The sequence below is a fragment of the Camponotus vicinus genome, unplaced genomic scaffold, assembly GCF_025532165.1.
Source record: "Camponotus vicinus isolate PSW18456_S1 unplaced genomic scaffold, iyCamVici1.0 SCAF_9, whole genome shotgun sequence".
NCBI lineage: Eukaryota > Metazoa > Arthropoda > Insecta > Hymenoptera > Formicidae > Camponotus > Camponotus vicinus.
Window position 1 is genome coordinate 11,646,179 of NW_028141981.1, and position 8,970 is coordinate 11,655,148.

Below are 8,970 nucleotides of genomic sequence, written 5' to 3' on the forward strand. Positions count from 1 at the left end.
GAGAGATTGAAGGTCTATTGTGCTTGTAGAGAGGATTCAGGAGGGAGTAAGAATAAATATATGTATTTGTAAGCAAAATCTTTATTTATTTTCCTTCTTTATTCATTTCCTTTCTTATTTTCTTCTATCCTTTACAAGCTGGTTGGTATTTATTAATTAATTAAATTGAGGTTATTCCAAGATTTTTCGAGTGAGGGGATCGTTGAAGTCCAAAGAAACGGTTGAAATTTCAGCTAAAGTATAGTCTGAGAAGAATAAATTGTATTAGTATTATATTAATAATGGATTACCGACCAGGGGTAATTATCGACTCACGAAAATTACCGACCGATGGTAATGTGGAGTTCTGTTTTACCGACCGATGGTAATGTAGATTTCTTTTTTTACCGACCGATGGTAACATTAGTTTACCGACCGTCGGTAATGTAGATTTCTTTTTTACCGACCGATGGTAACATTAGTTTACCGACCGTCGGTAATGTAGATTTCTGTTTTACCGACCGATAGTTAGCGTCACTTTCTGTTTTACCGATCGATGGTAAGCTATCGACTGATGGTAAGTTACCTGCCGTTGGTATGTTACCGACCGGTGGTAAGTTTGAATTGAAGACTATTGGAAAAATTACCAACTGATGGTAAATTAGGATTATCGAGAATTTATTTGTTTGAAATGTTAATGTGTTATCTTGATTTCAAATAAATTCTTATTTTATTTTGATTCTCTGAAAATCGAAAGGGGATTCGAGGAAAAATTAGGAGTTTGGATACGCTGACAAGGCATCCACCTATCATACGTCTGGCCTAGTATTAACCTCGTAAGGTTAGGTTATAATTGCAAGTAGTGATAATGATTCAAATTGTTATAAACTAAGCCAGTGTATTGCCTTTAAGTTCTGGGATGTATCTCGTATTTTGAAGTTAAGGCTAAATTCAATCCAAGATCAAAAGGTCAACTTCTATCATTGGGATAAATCCCTCAAGATAATTGCCTATTAATCGAAAACTGTATTTTCGCCTACTCAAACGTCGATTGACAGGAGGCCGCTTATTTTTTCTATTACCTCACCAGCTCTAGGTTGAGAAACAACCTCTATCATGGGAATAAATTCCTCAAGATAATTATTTTTCCACCGAGCCAGACTTGGGTTCGACCTGCCGCTGCAGTTTCGCACTCGCTCACTGTCTATCGCGTCGTCTTATCAAAGAGATAAGTCCCAGATAAATTTTCCAATTGGAAATGATATTTACTAAAGTTGAATAACTGGATTAAGGAATACGGGTAATCAAAGGTAAGGTTCCCGAATTGTCGCGCACTGTTTCACTGAATTTAGTTGTTAGTAGAAATTAAAGGTTAGATTAATGACAAGTGGCCGGATATTTACCAGTGTCTGAAATGTCCTAGTGTGTGAAGGCCGCTTCCCTTCACTAGGCTGATGAGTGGACGCTGCTTCCTTCCGCTGAATACCGTCTACCTCAGTGACAGTTCGGGATGGAGGTTGCAGTCCAGGAGTTCGATTGAGAAACTCAATGTTCAATAGTCATTGAATTTATTAACTGAATACACGTACAAAATCTCGGAGATATAAGTATTAACTTGAAGATCGGTGGGCAAATGCCAGTTATTAACTGTTGAAAACGTTGGGCCAAATGCCGGAGGTAGTTGAATGTTGAAGATCATTGGGCCAAATGCGAGGAGGACCGCTCTGCACGGGTTTATATAGTCGTCAGTCCCAGTTTTGCACACGGTCCCAATAGTAGGAGATGCGCTTCTCCGTGGAGGGAGTCGAGCAGTGATTGGTTCCCTCCTCTGCTTCTGGCTGCGCGCGCCTCGAAAGATGCGTGCGCCTCGAGGGATGTGCCGCGTTGTCAACGGGTGATTGGTTTTCTCTGACGTGATTGTTGCGCAATGATTTGGGATTGGCTCCCGCTGACGTGACGGATGCGCGCGCCTCGGAAGATGCGCGCGCCTCGGCGTGGGCGGCGCGGTCGCTCATTGGTTCCCTTCTCCGGGCTGGTTGCGCGCGCCGCTGGTGCAAGCGTGGGGAAGATGCGCGCGCTGCTGGGCGTTGCCGCAGGAATTGGGCGTAACTTGAGTTGTAGGTGGCGCGACTCTTCTGATTTAGAGTGGGGGCGACGGAGCGGTCAGTATAGAATCGGCTATACTGGTACATTGTCTTTTGACATATAATTTTTTATAATAATTATTTGACTATCAGAATTTCTTTGCAGTTCACATGCATATATTTTCTAATGTAGAATTTTAAGCTCTAACTGTAGAAATGTCAACGGAGTTTCTAGCATGCTCCGTTCAAAAGTTCATTCTTTTCCTTTATGTATTATTATATAAAAATGCTTTTAAATATTATTAATAAATTCTGATATCATAATTATTATAATTACAATTCTTTTAACATCTGAAAATATATATATATTTATGATTACGCAGTGGGATATAGATATATGTATATATATATATATAATATATCTATATGAATATAATTATTGTTAACAAATTCTCGTTTTAACATGCAATAATTTATTTTATATCACGGTGGGATATAATTAAAAGAGTAATATAAATTAATTTTATTTCATGGCGCAGTAAAGTATTGCGGCTATTTTATATATGCATATAATTAATTCACGGTGGAATAAAATAATGTAAATTAATTGTTTTTAATAAATTATTGCAGCTATTTCACGCGGTGTGATATAAGTGAACATAATTTTAATTTACGGCGGAATAAAGACTATTAATTAACTATTTCAACATGTTATGCAACAATTTTTATTCTTTGATTTTAACTTTTAATACTTATAACCGTTAGGTTCTTGAATTAATAAATTAATAAAAATTATTGCATATGCTTAATATTAACATTAAACATTAATTTCGTTTGTCTCTTAATAATAATTAATTATTTCATCATGTTGCATTATGTTGCGCAATAATATTCGAACGGAATATTCCTTAGATTTAACTTTTAATAATTGAATTAATAAATTAATAAAAATTATTGCATATGCTTAATATTAACATTTAACAATAATTTCGTTTGTCTCTTAATAATAATTAATTATTTCATCATGTTGCGCAATAATATTCGAACGGAATATTCTAGAATATTCCGGAGCTTGGAATGCGGAGAGTTAGGCATTTCTGAGAATTGCGATCGATCGGCGCTTCTGAGAAATGCGTTGCATTTAGCCTTGAGCACTTTTTACCGACTTATAATATTGCATACGTAAAATCATATTTAAAACTTTAGTTATAAAATTGGTAATAGTGAAGTTTTCATAATTATGCATATATGTATCGACTCAGCTTTTTGTGCTCTTTAAGTAAAAATTATAACGAGATTTATATCTATATTATTTTTTGAGTTAATAAGAAATCAAAGATTTTTGATATAGTCTATGCCTTAAAATAATGAGATATATGTATAGTCGGTGCTGAGACGTGTACAAATATATATATATATATGTATATATAACTTAATAAAAATCCTTTGAATTTTAGTTTTTAACTTTTTTAGTATCAGGATAATATACCAATAAAAGAGGTATACTCTTATATGTCGGTAAGGTTAGCAACATTATTATCTTCAATCGGTAAAGTAGGAAGCAACCTTATCTTCAGTCGGTAAAGTAGGAAATGACTTTATCTTCAGTCGGTAACGTCGGTAACTGTGTTATCATGTGTCGGTAACTTTTGTGTCGGTAACTTTTGCTCGGTCGGTAAGGTAGAAAACTTCCTTATCAACCGTCGGTAATTTTTGTGCGGGTGACATTACCTGCTGTTGGTAAAGTAGGAAATTACTTTACCATTCGTCGGTAACTTTTGCGTGGGTGATTTTGCCTATTGTCGGTAAAGTAGATAATTTTTATGCGGATGATACTGTGGGCAAATACTTAAAATTATTTCTATCATTCCTAAGTGAGGTTATGTTATGTATAGCTAGCTTCTTAACAAAGAAAGATTATTTTCGGAGATATTGACAATAGTATATCGCGCGGCGGAATGATATTGATGTACTATAAGTATTGGTGATATTACATTGCGCGGTGAGATTTTATAATAAGAAATATTGGTGATAATAGATGGCGTGATGGAATTTTAATTAACAATATTAATTTATATTAACAATAATATGTTACGCGGTGGGATTAAGATTTATATGTTCGTCGGTGGAACTACAGTTTAAATATTATAGAGGCAATTTTTGCGTGTTTAAATAAAAATAAAAATTTTGTTGCGGGACGTAACACCGGTGAGACGAGCGTCGACCGTAGCTGGCCGCTTCAGGTTTAGAGTACAGGTAGAAATAGCTCGAACAGCGTCGGGGCCGTATAGTTGCCGTCATTAAATTTATTGTGAATTTCGTTCTTCTGCGTTCTCGATATTTGCGTCTTAAAGTACGACGGCCGGCCTAAAGACTTTGTTCGAGCTCTCCTTAAAGCACGTGCCCTCTCTCCCGGTTCAGCGCCGACAGTCAGCGTAATTGTCTTTTATTGTATAATTATCATTGTCTTGTAACAAATTTGTTAGTTATAATTTTCGGCGAGCGAGCTCACACACATAAAGGCGATTGCGATATTCGATAGCCGGCAACTACGTCGCGGCGTCGGCTCGCATATTTCCGAGGCTCACGTCGTTTGATACGTTATTACCGTGCATAATTATTCGCGTTTTGATGTAGTTATTTATTGTATATCAGTCCGCAGTCGCTTGATCCTGGCATTAATGTAGTAGATCGGTATAATCGACTCGCCTCTTTAATCGATTCTGTTAACTGCGTGCGCGGCGAGTGGATCCATTTTTATAATTAATTATTTCTATTAACGAAAGACGGATGTCCTTAAAGGAGTCGACACCGCGGTGCTCATTATCAAAAGTTATTCGTGGAATTCGTAGCTGCTGAAGCTCTAACAAGTCTCGTTTAGCGCGGAATTCCGGGACTTTTCTTTTACGCTTTCTTTCTGTCGCGTGACACGTGATACCGCGGTGATCGCGCTCGAACGCCGGCCCGTCGCTGCCGGCTAATAACCTGAAATCAATTGTATAAAATCATTCTACCTCTACGCGAATCTGTCTGTTACTGAAACTTATTTACATGTTAAATATATTAATCCTTGTTACTAGAATATTATGTTTTATGTGCAGCCACCTTGTATTCTCGATCCTTCCCAATTAATTAAAAATTAATCGGACCGCCCCTCTACCAATTTCGATACGGGGCTAGCCGAGTGTCCGTCGCGATAGCTTTCGAATTCTTTGGTCCCCTGTAGAGTGTCGTAAATTATATAATGTACTGAGAGACTTTATTAGAGCGGTGCGTATCCCCGCACCTGGCGCCCAGGCAATTTTAGAGTTTACATTTTGAGAGAAGATCGCGCCGAAGGTGTGCCGTGGGCCAATATCACCGGCCACAATTAACATCAGCCCAACATAAAAAAAAAATAAACGGTCACAATGTATATACATAAGCATGTCACGAAAGTAATAGACAGCCACTTAAATTAAAATATAAACATTAATGTTTGTGTATATTTATATTTTTTAGGGACAAAAGATTGTATTTTCAGTTATATAAATTTAGAAAAAACAGATTTTATAGTTTCAAATATCCATAAGAAATGATGAAATTTTAGACAGGGAGTTGTGTCCTTCGTTCATAGTTATATAATCTCTTTGTTTTTCTTTGATAGATAATGATAACGACAAAAGTAATGATGAAGGTTCAGAATATATACATTCAGAACACAGTTCTTTACATAGTGAATCTCCTGAAAACCAAATGCCAATTGTTAATAGAACTGTTTCATCCACTTCCAGTTTTGATACATCAAATACAAATGTTGTTGGTATATCAGCATGTAACGATGAAGTTATGTGTGTTCAAAAGTCTAATATAAAATCGAAACAAAACTATTGCGTTTTTTGTATGAAGTTGCAATCACAGCTTGCACGACATTTGGAAACAGTACATCTTAACGAGCCTGATGTAAAAAAATTTGCCATTCTGCCTAAAAAAAACTCGGAAAGGAAGAAAATAATAGATACTATTCGAAAAATGGGTAATTTTAAATTTAACACCAACTCAGAATTTAATACTGGGCAATTAATTGTATGCAGACGTCCGAATGAGAAAACTAATAAGACTGCTAAAGATTTTGTTGCCTGTGTAAAATGTAAAGGATTTTTCGCAAAAAGCACAATACGTCATCATGCTCGAGTTTGTCTTAAAAAAGATTTTCGAAAAAATAAAAATATTATGATTATGGGAAGAAAAATCACTGGTAGAATACATTTAATAGCAAGTGAGTGTTTAAGAAAAACAGTATTTCCTGTTCTGCGAGAGGATGACGTAACACGTATTGTGAGATATGACAAATTATTGATAATATATGCAAATAAGTTGTGTGTTAAATACAAATCCCAACATCAGCATGATATGATTCGTGCACGATTGCGTCTACTAGGCCGTTTTCTTATAGCATTAAAAGGGATAAATACGAATGTAGAAGATTTTCAGTCGCTGTATCATCCACAAATATATGACGACTGTATTTCAGCAATTAATGTAGTTGCAGGATTTGACAATGAAGAACAACTTTATAAAACTCCTGCAGTAGCAGCTAACTTGTCAACACTTATTAAGCATATAGGAAATCTTCTCATTATGGAATGCATCAAGACTCAAGATGAAGAGAAAAAAAAATTAGTTAAAGACTTTTTAAAGCTGTTAGTTGTGGATATAGGTACGAGTGTTAACAAAACAGTCCTCGAAACCCAGTCCGCACATAAAAGGCACAAGAAAATAAATCTCCCGTCATTAGAAGATATTAAAAAATTATACACACATTTGGCGAAAATTAGAACTAAAGCATATGCAGCATTAAATGAGTCCTTTTCATATGAGAAGTGGATTTCCTTAGCAGAAGTAACATTAACTTCAACACATGTCTTTAATAGACGACGAGCAGGAGAAATTGAGCGAGCCTTGATAGAAGATTTTAAAAATTATGAAAAAATAAAAATATGTACAGTGATATTTATAAATCATTATCGATGGAAGATAGAAAAATAGCAGAGAAATATGTTCAATTTTGCATCAGAGGAAAACTGGGACGCACAGTACCTGTTTTATTAACAAATGAGCTCTTTGATTGCATCACTTTAATCTTGAAATATCGTGAAAAGGCTATTGTACCAAAGAAAAACCCTTATATTTTTGGACTACCTGCTGTCGACAAAGATAGACACCGATACCTGAGGGCCTGTGTTTTAATGCGTACATTTGCAGAACAATGTAACGCAAGTCAATCAACTACTTTGCGTGGTACAACATTAAGAAAACATGTAGCAACACACTGCATTCAATTTAATCTGAATGATACTGATGTTTCGGATCTTGCCACATTTATGGGTCATGCTGATAAAATACACAGAGATCATTACAGACAACCAATAGCAAGCAGAGATATACTGAAAATCTCCCGCTATTTAGAAGCAGTATCAGAAGGACACAAGAAGAAATACACAAAATACAAATGATGAATCGATGTCGGACAGTGATTCTGAAATAGAAGATAACTTAGTTGAAGTTAATAACAATAATACTGATGAAACAAGTAATGTTATTTGCTTAAATCATTATGTAAGACGTAGAATTTATAACACTAATATTTACATTATTTACATTTTTAATTGGTTTTATGTTGGTTTGATGCTTATTTATTTCATACTTAAATATTCTTTTTGTATATTATTTTGATATCGTAATATCATGATAATAAAACAAGAGCATTACGATATTATGATATTGCAATTTTGTAAATGTTTTAATAACTACTGTTTATTGTAGATATTTCATTGTGTGAGATACCAAAGCATTCCAAAAATTCTGACAAGCAAACGGATAAACAAGGTGGAAAACGGAAACGTAATAGTAAGTAATTTTTCATGTCTGCTTTCAATCCATAACTGTACGAATTACAATAAAATTCAGTTTCTTTTATTAATTATGTTAATTCGTTCTTAAAAATGATACTCATTTATATATTTTTAATATAACTCCTAACATTACATATTTGATTAGTGCCTGCAAGTAATTATCTTTTGTCGTTCCTCTTTTATTTTTACCAAAATACATAACTTATTGTTAGTTTTGTTTACATAACCTATAACATTTTCCAATATTTATACTAAAACTATTTATAATTGATTCAAAATGAAAAGTAAATAAGTAAAATAAAATAGCATTACTATTTAAATAAACTTATTATCGTTGAATATGGAATATAAGAATGTATGATCATAGCAATCAACATATTCTTATGTCAAAGTCGAGAACAAATAGTATAGTTATTTCGTGTTTGTTAAATTATTTCAATAATATTCTCTATGCTCCTCTAGCATCTCCTTATGGAAAAACAAAAAGGGTACAGGGATGGACAGAAGATGAGAAAAAAACAGCGCTTTCTGCGTTTGCACAACATATGGAAAATTATACATTGCCGTCTCTAAAAGAGATTCAAGAAGTAAAGAAAAAATATATTTCTCTGGCTCGTCGTACATCGCCGCAAATCAAAACGTGGCTGCATAATAAACTGAAAACCCTACGACAACAATAGTGTAAGAGTTTGCAATTTTGTACAAAACATTTTATTAATGCTTGTAAAGAAATTCTGATTTTTTTTAAAAAACAATATGAAACGTTTTCATATCACTTAAAGCTTAAATTTTTAAATTAAAATTTATATAATTTAATACTTTATATAATATATATATATATATATATATATATGTATAACTTTAAATTAATTTCATATGTACTATATACAGTATAACTCTGATTCAATACCTTTTTTTTGCTTTTGTACATCTGTATATTGAGATATGTTAATATATAAATGTTGTGTGCGTTAGTTCGTCAACGTTATAGATGTTCATAAATAAATTTTATT

General features: G+C 34.0%; 1 pseudogene; it reads left to right on the forward strand.

Moving 5' to 3' along the window:
* Nucleotides 1–7,072: 7,072 nt before the first annotated feature.
* LOC145977526 (uncharacterized) lies at nucleotides 7,073–8,637 on the forward strand (annotated as a pseudogene).
* The last annotated feature ends 333 nt before the right edge of the window (nucleotides 8,638–8,970 follow it).